Source organism: Pteronotus mesoamericanus, unplaced genomic scaffold (genome assembly GCF_021234165.1).
Source record: "Pteronotus mesoamericanus isolate MK-2021 breed Mesoamerican mustached bat unplaced genomic scaffold, CSHL_Meso_final contig_181, whole genome shotgun sequence".
NCBI classification, from domain to species: domain Eukaryota; kingdom Metazoa; phylum Chordata; class Mammalia; order Chiroptera; family Mormoopidae; genus Pteronotus; species Pteronotus mesoamericanus.
In genome coordinates this window covers 8,925,082-8,944,198 of record NW_026555077.1, presented here as the reverse complement: position 1 = coordinate 8,944,198, position 19,117 = coordinate 8,925,082, and positions in this window count along the sequence as shown.

Genomic DNA, 19,117 nt, shown 5'->3' with positions numbered 1-19,117 from the left:
TTATGGTACTAAAACCTTAAAATTTTACCAATGGAATGGTTAACTTTATAATTTAATCCGTTTTAATATCTGTAATAATGGTACTTCAACAACTTCCCGTAGTAAGCTTTCCCATTTGTCTGATGGACTCTCACTATTAGGAAGTGTTACCTAATTTACATTTTCCCTTTTGCAATTTCAAGTTGTCATCAATCCAGCCTTTCCTCACAGTCTCTAATAAACCTCTTACAGTTCTCTATTTAGTCATATTTCTTAAGATCATGTTTGCTAAAGCTGGATAATCATTCTTGCATAATGCTCTGTCCTCTTAAATTTTAATTTTATTTTGTTGCCCTCCATCCTACCTCTTTAATTTTAGTGATGTCCTTTTAACAGAATAATATGGTGGTCTTTAGTGTACATAGCATGTTATTCCAAACATGGTTTCACTTCCATTATTGTCTGTCAAAATAACTCCAATTGATCTAGAATCCGTAAGCTGAGTAGCCATTTCCTCTTCCTTTCTCAAATGTTTCTAAGCATAGACTTTGTAACCCTTTTTCCAAAGTATTTTATAGTGAGAATTTTAATATATTAATATACTTGTACAACCATTTTCCTCTGCATTTGCTCAAGCCAGAGTCTATACTTCGCTTTGATTTGATTCTGGCCTTTATGATTTTCTATCCCTGTTCTCATTACCATTATATGAAATCATAAGTCATTTGGAATACTATAAACTGATTATACAAAACATAATTATGTTTGCTGTGTTCCTAGTATTTTCTAATTCTTAGCTAAAAATCTGTGTCATAAGCAGATTTAGATGTTCTGTAAGAATTCCTTACCTAAGGTCATTTCCACACTACTGAAAAATATACTTACGTAAGTACTTGAGAACTCAACTAATTTCAGTGTTTATTACTTACCGGTTTTAATCCATTTTATATATTTTTAAGTTTCACGTACATTTTTAAAACACAGAGATATTTTTACATGTAATCATTTTGTCCCTTATCATATTTGTTTTCTAATGTACTATAGTCTCAGTTATTTTTTTATGTATCTGTCTTTCTAAACCTGCACTGTCCAAAAGAGTAACTGCCAGCTACATGCAGCTATTACATTCAAGTTGATTAAAATTAAAACTAAATTCTTTTATTGCACTAGCCACCTTTCAAGTGCTCCATAGTCACATGTGCTCGCTGTCTGTTGTATTGGACAATGCAGATTTCAGAGCATTTTCATCATCACAGAAGTTTCTGTTAGACAGCACTGTCATGAAGAGTATATAGACCCCCAAAGGGACTATCTCTCTGAGTATTAAGTCTCTCTCAGTATACTGCTATTATACAGCAATCAATAAATATTAATCAGTTTGTTCTAGGATAATTGATATTTAGAGTTCATAAGGTTGGATTATTTTAAATATTACCCTTTCTAATGTCATCACTTTATAGATGATGGTGTTCAGCTCACAGAGATTAATTTATTTCTTCAAAGTAAACCCAAGACAACATTGGCCTCCTAAAGAAAAAACTACTGCCCTGGCTGGTGTGGCTCAGTGGATCGAGTGCCAGCCTGCAAATCAAAGGGCCCCTGGTTTGATTCCTAGTCAGGGCACATGCCTGGGTTACCAGCCAGGTCCCCAGTAGGGAGCACATGAGAGGTAACCACACATTGATTATTATCTCCCTTTCTTTCTCCTTCCCTTCCCCTCTCTCTAAAAATAAATGAAAAATAAAATATTTTTTAAAAAGAAAGAAAAAACTACAGCCCTCTTTTTATTAATTCACACTGAATTCCTTATGAACTCATAGGCTGTAAGAACTCATGCTGACATCAAAAGTCACAAAGATAGAGAAAAAATGTGGTACCATATTTGAGAAAAAAAAGTAAAATAAAATTGTAATCATCACTGTGATGCAACCATTAACTATTCACTACATAGTGACTGCATATCTAAAATGATATTAAAATTGTATAACGTGTGGACATGTAGATCACTGTTACAGTTCACAAAGAGTTATACATTAGCAGGTACAGACAAGAGGGGAATGTGTGCATTTATTCATTCAGCAAACATTTATTGAGCACCTACCATGTATTTGGCACTAAATATATAATAATTAACAAAGCTTGTGACTAGGACAAAACTACCATTACCATACTGTGGGCACAGCAGCCTTATCACTAGCAGATTGCAAAGAGGGTTGTACTAACAATAGAGACCAACATGGAATTTCATAAAAAGGATTCCAAACTCCTCCACAGAGAAAGTGAGAAAAAGCTTATTGGAATGACCTTGTGTTCACCCATTCCTTCAACCAACAATGAATTCACATATAGTAAGGGCACCAATACTGTGAGATAGCACAAATATAAAGAAGCCAGGACCCTATCTCACTGAATCCTTAATCCAGCCTAACAGCCCACTCTTATGACATATTCAGTGTTAAAAAAAGTGACAGATTATAAGAGGTCTAAGATCCACTAAGATCTTATACTAAGACGCACTATGACCATCATTCATCGGTCACTGACCCAAGCTAACCACATCCATGACCATGCAATGAGAGTAATTGACTGAAACAGGTGTGCTATTGTTATCACTGAGTAACGGCTAATCTTTTAGAAACAAAGTGTTTAGGATTCTGATGCAATGAACAGGACCATTGTTTTTAAAGTTTTTTATTCCAAGCAGCAATAATTCATACGAATACTAGCAAGACCTAGGAAGACCTGTAAAACATGTGGAATTTGTAAAGTAAGTGATAAGCATTATGTGATTATTATATTAAATTACTATTCAGTGTAGCAATATTTCATGCATTTTAAAAGTGCAGCAGTAATCCATTTAAAGATTTTTATAGCAAGGTGATAAGGACAGTGTTCGAAGTTGACTCTGGTATTACTAAATTATGCATTACCAAACGTTTGGTAATTGTCAATTACTTAAATCCTAGAGTGGGTCTTTCCACCAGCTTTCAAGGTGACTTCTTTTTGTTTCTGCTTTAACACCTATAAATCAAGGTAGGAAATTCTGAAGTGATACTTACTGCCTACTTTTGAAAGGTCTTTGGATAATTGGTAGGTTAATATCTATAAGCACACTGAAATAATTGCATATAAAAGAGGAAAGAACTTCAGAAGATTCTGTCTTTCCTGGGAAGTTTTTTCCAGGATACTGTGTATGTGTGTGTGCATGCTTTTTCTCACATATGAGAATACATTGACACCCTAGAGCCCTGTGGTGAGATGTGGTCTTCAATGACTTATCAAAAGTATTCACTAACACTGACTGGTGTGGCTCAGTGTGTTGGGCTTCATCCCACGAAGCAAAAGGTCACAGATTCAATTCCTGTTCAGGGCACATGCCTGGGTTGTGAGCCAGGTCCCCTGCTGGGGAGTGTGGGAGGCAAACTGTCGATGTTTCTTTCTTACATCGATGTTTCTCTCCCTCTTTTTCTCCTTTCCTTCCCCTCTCTCTAAAAATCAATAAATAAAACCTTTAAAAAATATTCACTGAAAAACTGTACTATTTGTTACTTCCTTCAGAATTCTAGTGAGTAACGCTTTTAAACTAATGCTCTGTCAAATTTAATAGTTGTAATTGCCTAATTATCTGCTCTAGTGTGATGGTAAAGCCTTTTAACATCTCACTTCTCCCCAAGGAGATGCATTGCAGTTTCTTGAACACAAATAATTCATTTTGCTCTCAGCTAAATAAACGTTATCCCCATCCTCAATAGCTATTTTGTTGTTGTCGTCTTGTTGTTTTTGGTTTGTTTTTTTTTCATTCTTTTTGTCTCCCTTCTTAGGTCTCAGTTATACAAAATGTTTTTAATAGATTAGCATTCACATTCATAAAACATTGTTGCTCCTTTGTTTTTTGAGTTTGTCAATTAATTTTATGATATTCCTTTCCAAAGAGTCTTTTTCATCTTTGCCTTCTTGAATATTACATGTCTAGAAATGTGTCTTTCACTCTCATAATAATTAACACACTCCTTATGCAAGGTCTAAAGGTGTATATCACTTCACACAATACAATTAATTGGCATTCATGACCAGATGATCTTTGCACTAAGACGAATCAATTTTTATTTGAGTTTATTTTTATTTGCTTATTTTGATTTTTATACAATTTCAGCTCAGTGAACTCAGTACCTAACTGGAACATGCAATGTATACATTATCAGGACATTATTCTTTACCTCTAACCTTAAAACTGTGCCCTTGAACTCAGTCTTTTACTATCTAGTCCATTTGGAGATACAGTGTGGTGGATGCCAAGAGACAAAGGTGTGATCAATAAACAAAGATGCCGGCCTACACTGAGGATGCAGAGTGCCTCTTTTAATGAAGGATGCAAAAAATTACAGAGACAAATCTATAAAGCTAGAAATAGAAAAAAGTGTGTCCAGCTGGGGAATAAAGCTTTCCAGGTACTCCAGACTACTCCACAGGAATGTAGGGCACCTTAACAGGCCTACCAATCACTAAACACAATCGCTAGAGCAAAACAATTCCAAAACATTCTTGAATGACTACCACTCAACTGGATGAAGCAAAAGTCAGTAGCTAGAGGAATACCACTTCGGCCCAACCTTCAGACCTACTTGAAGTCCTCTCTTCAATTTTATATTTTTAGAGTATCAATTCAGCAAGTGAAATATCTCTTACATCCTAAGTGAGTATCAACATCAAATCAAGCCACCCAGTTGGGAAGGTGTTTTATTATTGAAACAAAGTTCTTCATTTTCTTTTACTTCTCAAATGATTTGACCACCCATTTCCAATCTGAGTGTACATGCATCTGCACGTGTGCATGCACTACCAAGTTCCAAAGGATCTATCATATTGATAGATAGCCATGACTTTTATGTATCACACTTAAATGTTCATCTTGAAAATTCTTGCCCCAGTCATGGAATGACCTCTTCTATAAGGAACCCTGTTTCCTTTCAGTGAAGGGTAATATTAGAGAACCCAATCTGGAGGTGAGGATGATCAGTATATTATACAACAATCTATTGGAGATAAATAGAATGATGCAAAGTGAACAGGATATTCAAATCACTGTAGCAATTGAACAAATAATTAACCTTCTCCTCAATAGTCATGAACTCTGGTTGTTATTTTCAATTAATATTTTTCTTCTACCTTGCTCTAAAATGGGAGATTTTTTTAATCATGTTTATTCTATTACAGTTGTCTGAATTTTTCCCCCTTTGCCATCCTCCACCCAAAAGAATTTTTTTTTTCATTCTCCCCTATTGACATTGCTTTTTTTCATTGTTCTTAGATAGAAAGGAAGGGAGAGAGAAAAACATCAATTGGTTGCCTCCCATATACACCCAGACTGGGGATGGACCCCACAACCTGGGTATGTGCCCTGACCAGGAATCAAACCCACAACCCTTAGGTTATGGCACAAAGCTCCAACCAACTGAGCCACACTGGCCAGAGTTTAAAATGGGAGATTTTTAATTCACTTTGTCCTTTTTACTTAAAGCATTATGTCTATACTGTCACACTTAACAATGTTTTTTAGCTTCTTCTTTTTGACATTATGCTCAAACACTAGGAATTGGTGGCAGACTTCCTAATGATTTTTTTTTTTTTTTAGTGTCACTGGGACATCAGCACTCTAAAAAGAAAAAGGTATTCCAACCTTAAACCAAGCAAACCTCTCAAAATATACACACGATGCTTAAATTCCCAACAGTCACAAATGTCACAATAAAGAAAAATGCATGCTTACAATCCTCTTTTGGCTTTTGATTTCTATAGGCCCTTGTATTATTATTAGTCTTGTATTATGGACACTTTAAATTATTTTAATTTCTGATAGTTTTTAAATAAATGTAGGAATTCAACATCTTTGAATTGCATCAGTCTGTGGATGAAAAGGAGGCCATGAACTATACATGACAAGCTCAGTGGAGGCCTGTGTGGTGACCTTACCAACTCAGAAGCCAAAAGTAACCACATAGGATTGTGTGCAATTAAAACTTTTTAACTACAAGTAAGTCGTGGTGCGTAGTCATATCCTAGGCTCATATTTTCCCTATTGTTTTTCCGCATCCATGGTAACATGCCTTTGGAAAGTCAGGGTAGGTTCCTTTTTCCATACCCCTGAGAGCACAATCTCCCACCAGATCCTGAGATTACAGAAACCCCTCACTGTTGCTGTTATCGTGTTAATTGTCAACTGTTAGCTATTCTGTACCCACCAATGTAAAAGAAGTATGTGTCTGTTGATTTTACTTTTTACCCAATCCCAGAGATATCCCCTCAACCCCTGCTTTGCTTTCTCCCACCTCCCTAATCTGTCACCAGTGGATTTGACCTAACCCCACTAATGTCTTCCCCTCTGATTCTGATATATAAAATAAGTGGTAAAACTGCCATTTCCCCAAGCATTTTCTCAGTCTATGGAGATTTTGCTCCCCGGCAATTGCCATCAGTTTGGCTCAAATAAACTCATAAAAATTCTCTGCAGGTTTAGACATTTCTTAGGTCAACAAGTTTCACTTTTTCAAAAAAAAATCTGAAATGACAGAAAATACCATGAAATTAACAGAAGAATCAGCATACAACTTGGAAAACATTACCTCAAAGATCAAGCAAACCACTGTGATAGGTTTCAGTTTTTTCATAATACTGCCTAGTTTCCACAAGAACCTATTCTTAAAAGACACTAAAGCCCTTGGATTATAGCACATTTTAGTTGATGTTCTATATTCATGTCCTTCAGGTAACTCCCAGTAATACCCCTTTAAGTTTTTCCCAGAAATTTTTGGACAGCCTCTCGAAATTTTATTTCCACTTAAAGTGATCAGAGTAAATCAGCTTTTGTGAAAATATACAAAATGTAAATGAATTAACATGTACACTCTCAGATTTTTGCATCCTGTGGTGTCAGCATGATCTTATGGAAGAGAATCAGATGAAAAATCCTCAGTGGAGCAAAGTGTCTCTTTAGGTCTACTCTACAGGATTCCTACAGATTAAGATGATGCAATGAATTGAACACCAAAGACTACCAAGACCATGAGGCAACAAACCCCTTTGAATATAAAACAACAATGGGTTTAGATTCCACCAAGGATGTCAGGTACTACAACTACTAAATACAGATAAAGAAATATGAGATATAATTCTAAAGAGCAAGGAAAAAAATAATTAAAAATTTTAAAATGAAATATATAACCAAAATTATAAAGTAAAATATACCATAGATAGAGTTTTAAAAAGATTGGGGACACACAAGGAATAGAAATTTAAAAATAAGTAACTGATGGAAAACTTAGCAAAAATGTGAATAGGCACTTGACTATAAAAGAATAAGAAACATTAATATGCATTTGAAAGCTATTCAGCAGCACAAAAATTAAAGAAATAAAATTAACATAATAATAAAAATAGCAAGTGCTGGTGAGAATGGGGAAATATGAACTTTCTGCTACTATGTTTGCTGCTTTTTGGGTTGTAAACCGATGCAGTCATTTTGGTAAACAATCTGGTGGTAGTTAAATTAAGCATGCATATATATTAAAAACCATTAATTTAACATCTGTGTATGCACCCAAAAGACAATCACACACAGGTACACAAGCAGGCAGGATCATGAAGGAGCTTAATAAATGCTTTTTTTTTTTATAAGAAATGATAGGGATAATACTTTTTCTGTAGCTCTCTTTGTTCTTTTTATCTTCTTTTCTACATTCTTTTTTCCTCTTTCTTCCCCTTTCCTTATCTCACTTCCTTTTTCATCTCCTCCTCTTATCCAGTCTCCCTCCCTTTATTCCAAGGTTCTCTATTTTCCTTTCCTTCTATCACACAGAAATAGGTCATTCTGTCTGGTCACTTTTTCAACTTTCAGCATTAGAGTATTTGTTTTATCTGCCTCCCTCAGTAGATTGTGAGTTTCTTGGAAAATGTTGAAACACACCATCTTTGTACAGACATTACCTAAGTATAGCATCTGATATCTAGTACGGTACCACAGCACAAATTAGCAATGTACAATTGCACAAAATTTCTATCTGTATTATTAAGTTGTTTTTGAATAATATGACATACCCATATATTTATGTGTGATTCAAAGTATTAGAAATTTTATTTGTGAAGGATTTTATTTTCAAATATATGTTGTTTAGATTCTAAAGATAGTCAAGGACAACAAGAAGCTCCTCTTAACCTCAGATTCTGACTAAATAGTATAAACACCCTTGATTTCATGAAGCATTCATGTTGAACTTTTTAAATATGAAACACGTATCTATAAACTATCATAAGAACCTTGGCCTCTGTTACTAAAATTTTCCTTTTTATTTAAGAAAGATAAATTCATTGTAAATGGTGATCAACCTGCATTTAAAGAGAGCTTTTATTTTTCCCATACAGCTCAAAGAAAGGGATAAACTTTAGAATAAAAGTTATTTAAATTGAAATATCTTTTGTTTCAAATTTATTCCCCCAAAATACAAAATAAATCATTTTAAATGTTTATATATGTTTTGATAATATCAAATTTCAAGGGAAAATAAATATGAAATAGTTTTCAAATCTGTAGCAAATAATTAAAGTAGAACAATGCACAAAACCTGAACCAATAAGGACATTTAAAATGCTCCTTTTTTTTTTTACAATGGTACCTCATCTGTAATGCAGAGAACATAACGCCAACCTAGCTCACAGTCATATACTAGAATTTTTTTAAAGGTTTTATTTATTTTTAGAGAGAGAGGAAGGGAAGGAGCAAGAGAAGGAAGGAAACATCATGTGCAAGGGAAACATCGATCGTGTGCACCTCCACCGGGGACCCGGCCTGCAACTCAGGCTTTGGCCTTGACAGGAAATCAAACCCACTGCCTTTAGCTTTACTGGATGATGCTTAACCCACTGAGTCATATCAGTCAGGCCTTATATGATAAAAATTAATTGAGAACTATGTAAAATAATAAGCACAATGGTTGGCACATAGGAAGCCACTGATAAATATCACACCATATTTCTCTCTCCTTACTAGAAGAGGAGTAAATTGAAGTATGGAATGCAGGTTGTTTATATTTGTATTTTCATAGCATTAGTAATGTAGTTCCTTAACATATAGTCAATGATCAATAGAAGTTTTGTGATTAAATATTTTAAAATATATATCCTGTTGTTATCTAGTAGCAAAATTATTTAAAATATAATGCAACCTAAAACGATATTCTTTTTAAAATTAAATGTATTGGTATTCTAAGGGAAGGAAAAAAAGGTAATAAATAAAACATTGCATTTGGCTATTTATATGCTCTCATAGAATCATTACTGTTTTGAGAACTTTGAGAACTTAACACAGTGAAAAAAGCGAGTCTTCAGAATCACACTCTAATTGCTGAAGGATCTTGATTAGTTTCTTTTATTTCTCTGAGTCCCACCTTTTTTCCCCTGTGAAATGATGCATATAATCCAGGGTATGGAATTGATTAAATGAGATAAAGTGTATAAAGTACGAGCCCCATACTTAGCCCATAATATTTGCTCCATTTGTGTTAGTAAACTCCCACCACTTCCAACACCTTCATACTTGTCTTATAATTTAGAAACAAACCTATCACTGCACAATATAAAAGCTGCCTTTAATAAGATACTGGGCCCAAGTATGAGAAGGTAGACAGGAAAAAGCCTCAATTGAGTTGAATGAATCTTTATGAAAGTAATCAGAAAATGAGTAGATATATGTTGATGACCATGATATTTATATTCCTACCCCATAATGATGCAGATAAGTATAGCCAACTGTTTATTTGCCAACTCTATTTGGAAAACTCACTGGCACAGCAATTACGCAAAATCTGTGCCCTAAATCCTCAAAACTTACTTTTTCACCAATGTGTCCTGTCTTAGTGAATGGCAAGATACTCATTCCAAGGGTGAAATCTAGTATTTTAAAATCATTATTAACCTCTACCTCTCCAGTGATCTCTCCTACCACCACCACCTTATATGACTGTTGACTTTTTCCTTGGAAATATCTCTTGAATCTGTCTAATTCTCTTTATCTCCATCACTATTACTTTTGTTCAAGCCATTCACATATTGTTACAGAAGGGGAGAGAGGAACCCTAGTCAGGAAGACTTCCTTCCCCCCTCGGTTCTTGTCTTGCCACAACAGATGAGTTCAAGCGAGAGACAATTTGCATAATGGAAATGAGAGAGCATGTTTATTTATGAAACACACACAAGCACAAAGCTGCAGGGAGGCACAGGAAAGTTGTTAGTAAGTTTGTTGTGAGTTTGTTCTATACATTTGAGTCGAAGTTACAAGTGGGTACCTAGCTAATCTAGCTAAGCATGCCAACTATTGGGGTTCAGGGGTTATATACCTCAGCTGGCTTCTAGATTCCCCTCCTTCTCCCCCTTGGGAGTAATGTACAGCTCCAAAGGCCTTCTTTCTCAGTAAAGGTTCTTTGTTTTAGTGAAATTGTTACAGAAGCTCCCTTTCTCAACATAGAATCTGAAGGACTATCCCTCTCTTCCTGTACTATTCCCGCTTGTGATGTTCAGGACACCCAGCAGTCTTAATAAGATCATTACAGAAGCCCCTTTTTCAGCACAGTGTCGAGGACTCTCCCCTCTTCCTATGCTGTTTGCTTGCAATGCTCAGGCCACCTGGCAATTTTATCAAACCGAGATCAGGACTGTTGAGTCAATTGGTGAGACATGTTTTTCTTTTGCTCCTAGCCTCCTGCATGAAGTTCTTTGTTATATTGTGATGGCGAGGGGCCTGCCTTTATTTCCAATAGTTTCTTCACTTTTCTACTAATATCCATGCTGGTACATTTCCAGTTTATTCTCCAAAACTGGAGCATCACAAACAAACAACAACAACAACAATAAAAAAAAAACCCCTAAAAACAAAATGAAACGAAGAAAACAAAACACTGAGTGATATCTTTGCTGAAAACACTTAACCCGCATCTGTTGTCATGGTCCATAAGCCCCTGCATTGTCCATATAGGTCCTGCTTAGCCTTTTAGCAACATCTCCCACCACTTACTAGCATATCCCCCTCACTCTGCTCTCTACTCACATTCAAATCTTCAAAGATATTATGCACCATCTTGCCTGAAGGACTTTGCACATTATACCCTCTGCCTGGGAGGTTCTTACTTTTCCTGCATCTACCCTCCACCTGCTTAAATCCTCTTCAGTCTTCAGAGTTCATCCTAAACATCACATCCCCAGAAAAGCCTCTTCTGACCTACTAGACTACATCAGTTCTCAGCTCTGTCTCTTAGAATCCCTCTACTTTTCTTGAATAGGGTTCATTACAATCTGTATTTACATATTTGTGCATCATTTGATTAATTTTTCCCTTCCATTTCAGACCATAAGCTCTTTAAGTCTATTTGGCTCAAAACTACATTCCTGTTAGGCTCAGTACAGCTGGCATTTCCCAGATGTTAAATAGCTACTGAATAAAATAATGGATGGATGCATATAAACTAAGCTGAGGCTATCACTATTTCTCATCCATCCACTCCCCATCTCCTCCTTCCCTGCCTCACAAAACATGGGTGATTGTTGCTTATTTGATTTTTTTTTTTTTTTCAGAGAAGAGAAATGAGACCAAAACATTGGATAAATGAGCATATCATGCACAATGGAAACCTTTTGCTAAAGTGAGATCTATAGGCATTTATAATAACTATAGGTAACCCAGCAAACAGATTAAATCAAAGAATCTGTTTTGGCCTTTAACACTATATTTTATCTGCTTTTCTATATTGCATATGCTACCTTTTTTGGTACTAGTAGTCTGTCTGGAATGGGAAGCAGGCTGGTACTCAAATCACAAATAGACAGCCTGAACTTTAGCCTCTGTTAGAGAAAAAGACGGGAATCTGCTCCCTACCATCTGGAAAGATCCATGTGAGCTTTTTAAATTTTATATATATATAAAATTTATATATATACAAATTTTGGGTGATCTAAGACCAGTCTATAAGGGGCTAGGAAGATAATATATCTGTTTAGGGTAGAAATGACAATGTTATATAGGCTTCATCTCAGGAGCTGATTGTGAACTATTGAGTGGTTTCTCAAGGGATGTGTGTTGACAAAGATTCTGACACCACATTTAATCCAAGCCAAGAGTGCTATGACCAATTAGTAATGTCAGTCAGGCTTTTCAATGGGTACTGGTGGAAATCAAGGTAGGTATTTGCATTCACTCTTCAGAGACCAGGAAGTGGATAGGAAGATGGGGTGGGGATTGGATTAGCATTCCATTCATTCCCATTAGAGGATTAGAAAATACATTTCTTTGGAATAAGAACTCACTATCTCTTCCCTACCCAGGTCAGACATGCAGTTCACCATTGCTGATTAACAATTTGTAAACTGGCCTGAGAAGTGTAGATACAGAAAGGCTAAGGGATTCCAACCAAGATATTTATGAAAGCTTATTACAGGGTTAGAAAAATTTTTATACCCATGTCTTCTTTTAATCAATATAGGCTTATTTTAAATTCCACAAACTGTGAGGTAAAATTACCTGAACATGTTTAATGAGATCAATTAAATATTTAGCTTGACATTGTCAACAGGAAATAGAACATTTGCATGGAAATAAGCACCACTACCTTGACTATTCGAAGTAATACACTACTCTGCAGTTCAGTCTTCTGTTCACACTTACACCACAGCAAATGTCTCTGGAGATAATGTTAAGCCTGGCTACCCTTAGAGGAAGGTGAAGAGTGATGCATTATTTTTTTTTTTCTTATTGCGAAATCCAAGCTCAGAGCTTCTTATCAGTTTTTGCGGAAATATACATTAAAGAGTTTACTGAAATCTATCTACTTCCACCATCAGTTGTCAGTGTGACATGAAGTATGTGATAAATGTCTCTTGATTCTCTGTGTCAACCCTGAAAACACACATATATTGTTTATAAACACGTTTTCTCTCATCTGCTGTTGTTGTCTTACCTTGCTTTAAAATACCTAAGTTGATTAGAGCTGTGTGGGTGGAGTAATATCTGCAGTGCCAAACCACCTCCACAATGTAATATATCACCCATGTCTCTGGGGGATCTAACTCACTAATTACTTCTCCAGAAATATACAAGAGGTCACTTGTCTGCTACCTTTCATCATTACTTACCCACCGACAACAGCTTTAAAATGGTTGTAAAGATACAAGGAGAAAGTGAAGAAGAGACATTTATAAAACCCAGAAGTCAGCCTCATTGGGAAGAGCCCAAATCTCAGTTCAGATGTAAATGCTGTAGGAAGCAATATGGAAAACAGGACGGTCAGAAAGATGAGATCAATAAGGAGGAGGAGGAGGTTTCCACCACCCTTAAAAATCACATAGCATTGAACTTATGATATATATATATACTTACACATTAGATTTTTTTTCCTTGTAAACTTTGCAGCGAACCCTTAACTTTCCACTGTGTTCTAAAATGGTCATTTGTATACTTTACCCAGAGATTCTAAAAATCTTTCTAGTGTAATCCAGTAAATTGTGTTTCCTGCTTTCAATTGAAATGAGGAACAAAGCTGAAGATATCCATCCCTGGCTCTCGTGCCCAGAGATCTGCCAGATAATGAAACTACAGGGTCAGGCAGTCCTACTGTCCACTCATAGTTTCAATCCCTCTGTAGTGGTTTCAGCATCTCTGCACAATACTAGGCAAAGCCCACTATAGAGGCTGGAATTAGCCCCTAAACAACTGATTCAAAAGGGACTTTTCTCTACTTTTCAGGTATGTGTGGGACGGGTATGGGGAATGGTGATGGCCTCATTGTTCTGTGGAGAGGGAGGTGGGAAGAATTCAGATCTATGCTGCGTTGAGGGATCAAGATACTGAAAATAGGAAGGGCTCAAAAAATTATTTTGCTCTTGAAACACACACACACACACACACACACACACACACAATCAAGTTGTTTCTCATTTTAGGTTAGAAAAAGCACAGAGATGAATTCTTTTTCTTAAATTTTTTTTTTATTGTTGTCTAAATGCATAGTAAAACTTAATTTCCAGGACTCTGATTTAGTTTTATAATCATAACAGTGCACTTTCCCTCTGGTTCTCATATGTAAGAATTGACATTTCTCTAGTGTGCATGTATAAGCATAATTTCATGTACTTCCAAATAGGATAATGCTACACCCGAAATCATTCTTTATGAAGATAAAGGAACTGGCCTGTTTTTTTGTTGTTGTTTTTGCAGTTAGTTCTGGACCTCTATATGCTATCACTAACTCCTTCAGGTCCTTACAATAACTGCTTTAAGATCTTTAAGATCAGGTATATCATACATTAAACTTGGCTTCCTCTTTGGCATATTGAGAGTTTTGGTGACAAATAAGAACAGAACTCAGAACTTTCTTTGAAAACAAGTTCACATGACCTTTTAGGGGAAGGAAATCTTAATTTTCTAAGCTCTAGGAGTTAAGAGTACTTGAAAAGTTTTAGGTGGTTTTCATAAAGCAAATTTCCTGTCCTACACTTTCCCTGAGAAAGCTGACAGAGAAGCCACAAATGGAAAGAAGGAACTCCATTAGTCCACAGTAATTTCCCTTGTACAAATTAATGCAAGGTGGACACGGAAATAGCTATCGGCTTGCCTTCCTGCGGGGGTGCTCCCGTGAGTCTTTGCTGACTCCCTCCGTGAGCAGTTGGGTGACAGCCTGAGGGCACTGCCGACAGAAGAAATCGGCTCTGAAGAACAGACGCCTGCACCCTGAAGACGGCCTCCTTAAGAAAAAAGTCACTTTTCACGTGTCTCCCTTGGTTTTCACCCTTTGTCTCCTTTAAACAACCACGACCCACAAGCCCTGCCAAAGGGTGTCTGCTGTAAACCATATGACTCGCTAAGCTTTCAGCCCTTGGCTTCCATAGTTTTGTCCTCCAGGATGTTAAAATATTTCTACAACTCACTAACAGGACAAGAACAAGACATGTTCCCTCTGGCATCCTTCCTTTGGGGGAGAAAAAAAAGAGAATCTGAAAGCTGTACTTTATTAGTAAAAATTGCCAAGAAAATCAATCCATTTGATAACTCTCTCCCCGCCCCACCTCAAGGCTGAGTGATCATCCAGGTATGGCAATGCATTTTTCTGTTCTAGAAGGAGTAAGAAGCAAGACACAAAAGTTCAATATCTGGGTCATCACATGATGTTGAGAGGAAAATCATAGCTCAAGTGGTGAGATAATACTTTCATGCTACTGTTCGCAACAATAACCCACCAGGACCAAGACTCATAGTTCTGCCTCCATCTGCTTCCCTGTCTCTGCAAAATTTAAAAGAGAAAGGGAATTTATTTACCGATAGACAGTTCCCTGGTAGCATTCTTAAAATCTCGGCATCCTGCTTAATCATGCTATATCTGAACTATTGGGCTCATGGTCTTTAACTTGTTCTTATAAATTATCCTTGCATTTGAAGAATAGCCACACACAGAAAACAAAAATTAGATATTTTTCTCGTAAGCAAAATAAAAGAAGTAAATCTCTCTGGACCTAGGATTTGTGCTATTATATTTCTGCCTCAAGCATCTACAATAAAATATTGAAAATGCTTAGTAGAGATTTTAGCTCATAGGAAGACCTGAAGCACAATTTTCATTCCAGCACAAAGATCATTTCCTAGGGACAGAGGAAGGGAATTGTGAAAGAAGACTTTCTTTACTGAAGCAGCATTCGGTGAGTACTGGATAACCCTCTTCACTCAATTACTTATGCTCTGCATAACAAAGCTGCACATAATTATTTGAGGGAGAGAAATATGTCATGTTTTTAGATACCCTCAGGTAGGAGTTACATCTCTTTATGGAGCATTTTTATAGGACTCTAACAATTGTTAGGAATCGTGTAAGTCAATTTTTCATGCAATGCAAGAACCTTTTCCACAACATCATTATCAAGTACCGTAGATCTCTAGTGTCTACCTTTATATATTAAAAAAAATATTGCCAAACACTAAGGAAAGTGGTAGGCTAAGCACATGCAAATATTTTTTTAATGCATAAATCTTGCCCTCAAGATTCTCACAGTCTAGATAAAAAGAGATACATGCAATAAATTATAACAATAATGTTAAGAAAAAAAGGTGAAAGATAATAATTCTGAGTGATAAGATAGTAAAAGGAATCACAGAAAGCTAACAAAAGGATGAGATCTTACAGATAAGGAGATTGTCACCAGATGGAAAAGAGATAAAAGGACAAAAATAAGTACATTGGGAAATGTGAAAACTCTGGAAGTATTAAATTCATTAAGGAACATTTCTTTCTTCTACAGCTACATTGTCTAATATGGTAGCCACTGTTAATATGGCTGTTAAGCACTTGAAGCTAGTTTCAACTGAAGTTTGCTTTATTTTTTAAAAGACTATAAAATGTTATTATTAGTATATTGCTTCATAACAACTTACCCTAAAATTTAGTTGTTGAAAACCCTAATAATTATCTCAAGTGTTGGTAGGTCAGAAATTTGAGAGAAAATTTTGCTGAGAAACTCTAATGAGTTTACAAGACAGATGTCAGTCAAGGCTGCAGACATTTGAAGGCTTGGGTGAGGCTGGAGGATTCATACCCAGTATATAGCTCACATTTCTGTTGGTAGGAGGCCTCAGTTTTGGCTTCAGTTTCTTGTTGGCTGTTGTTGGTCAGAGACCACGTTTCTTGCCACATCAACCATCATCATAAATAAGAGTTTGTATGATGTGGTAGCTGGCTTCCCACAGAGTGAGTGATAAGAGAGAAAAAGCCAGGAGGAAGCTGCTGTGCCTTTTATGACTTAGTCTCCAAAGTCAAACAATATCATCTCTATCTTACTCCATCCATTAGAAACTATTCATTAAGGCTAGTTCACACTCAAGGGAAGAGGAATTTGACTCTACCTCTTGAAGGGAAGCGATATGTTAAATATAGTTCTCCCTTTGTCTATATTCTATATAGAATATAGAACAAGTTATCTATATTCTTCCTGCATGCGAAGTATGTATATTCTTTCTCAAGTACCCCCAAAGTCTCATCCCACCACCGTATTGGCTTGAAGTCCAGAACCTTGACATCTGGATCAGGTAAATGTATATGGAGCTGTGAAGCTCTTCAAGTACAGTTCCTCTTTATCAGAAGACCTGTGAACTAAAGAAACAAGTTGTATATCCTCCACACACATAACATTCAATGGTGGGACAAGCATAATTTTAACCATTACAGACACCTCGGTTTCCAAGGGGGGAAGAAAAGACCCACAAAGAACTTTCTAGTCAACAACCTTTCTGAAATTAAGCCAGGCCAGTGTTGGATATCTCTTGACTCAGTCCCATTCCTTCCCAGGAATCGTTGTCCATGGCTTTCAGCCCTACTCTCTGGGCTATTGGTTCTACCTGCTGACTCATTTTTCCTTTTCTAAGAAAGAAGACTCTGCAGTTGCAGTTTTCTCAACCTCCCTCCTGCCTATAGAACTCTGATGGTTGAAAGGAGTTTCTCTTCATTTTGTATTATCTTATGCTTTTCTGTCCAAACTGGCACTGTTTCTGTGCATATTATCATCTTTAATACTTTGTGCATCTCCTGTGATTCTTATTAGGGTTCATTCTATTAGACAGAAGTCACACCTGCAATTCCCTTCAAAATGAGTCCCGGTTTATCTTGAATTTCCCCCAAGGTGGGTGAGGGACAAGATCCTTAAGTGTTTAGAAGCTCTACTGTTAGGGAGGTTCTGGGAGGTATGACTTGGAACTCTTTAGAGGAAGTTTTGTCTGACTGAACTGTACTGCATTCTGAGGTCATACCTATTACCTTTCTGAAATCTTAACCAAAGATTTACAGTGCCATCTGCAACTTCCATCTTTGAACCATGCTTTCTTGACAGTACCATGGATTTGATCTTTGTTCATGAAATATTTCATTTTAACATCACTCACCATCTGAGATGACTAGAAATTTTCAGAATCATCAAGTTCTTGTTCTTCTTTGTTTAACAGGTATTCCTTTATTTTTCTCCTTTCTCATTTTACTATAAGAAGCAAGAAGAATCCAGTTGCCATCTTCACCGCTTTGCTTGAAAATCTCCTTAGCTAGCTCATCCAGTTCATAAAGCGAATTTTCTACATTCCAAGTGATTATAAACAACAAGGTTGCTAAACTTTTTTGAAACTACATAATAAGACTTCACTCAATTTCTTTCATTCACAGAGAAGGGCATCATGTTTCTAAAAACAGGTTTTACAAGGTTCTTTTAATTTTTTGTAACACTCTCCTTAAAGATCTTACAGCTCCTACCCACTGCCTGGTTTCAAAGCCACGCCTACATTTTTGGGTTTTCTTCCAACTGCACCCCACTGGCGAGTGCCCAGATCTGTACTAGTTTAAAATTGTTATATAACAAGTTACTTCAAAATGTTGACTTTAAGACAGTAAACATGTATTGTCTCAAACAATTTGTGAGGGCTGCAAATATGGAAGTGAATGAGCTGGGTTGTTCTGACTCAAGGTCCCTCATGAGATTGCAGGCATGGAGTTTGACAGTGGCAGCACAGCCTGCTCCATGGTGGATCATTTTTGTGGCCTCTGGCAGGATGCCTCACTCCTCTCTGGTTGTTGGCAAAAAATCTCAATTCTTCCCTACATAGGCTTCTGCACACGCCAGTCTGAGTGTCCTCACTACACAGCACTGGCTTCCCTTAGAATGAATGATCAAGAGAGAGCAAGATAAAGAGAAGCCACAAGGCCTTTCGTAATCTAGCCTGAGAAGTGACATGCCATCTGCCACATTCTCTTGGTCACATCAACCAAGCCTGATGCAGTGTGCAAGGGTATCACACAATGGGAATCAGGAGTCCTTGATCTTGGCACAGATCAGTAAGGGTCATCTTCATGCTAGTTATCATGTAACTATCAATCATTAATTTTATATTGACTATATATGATTTGTACCATTGTATCATTTATTTAGCAAAATACATTTTAAATATAAAATAGACAAATATATGTAGATAATATAAATGTTACATACCAATATATGTGAAGTATATAAATCTAACAGATCACTAAACACTTCACCTGCTTATTTTTACTTTTATCTTAAAGTGGCTACTAAGTAATTA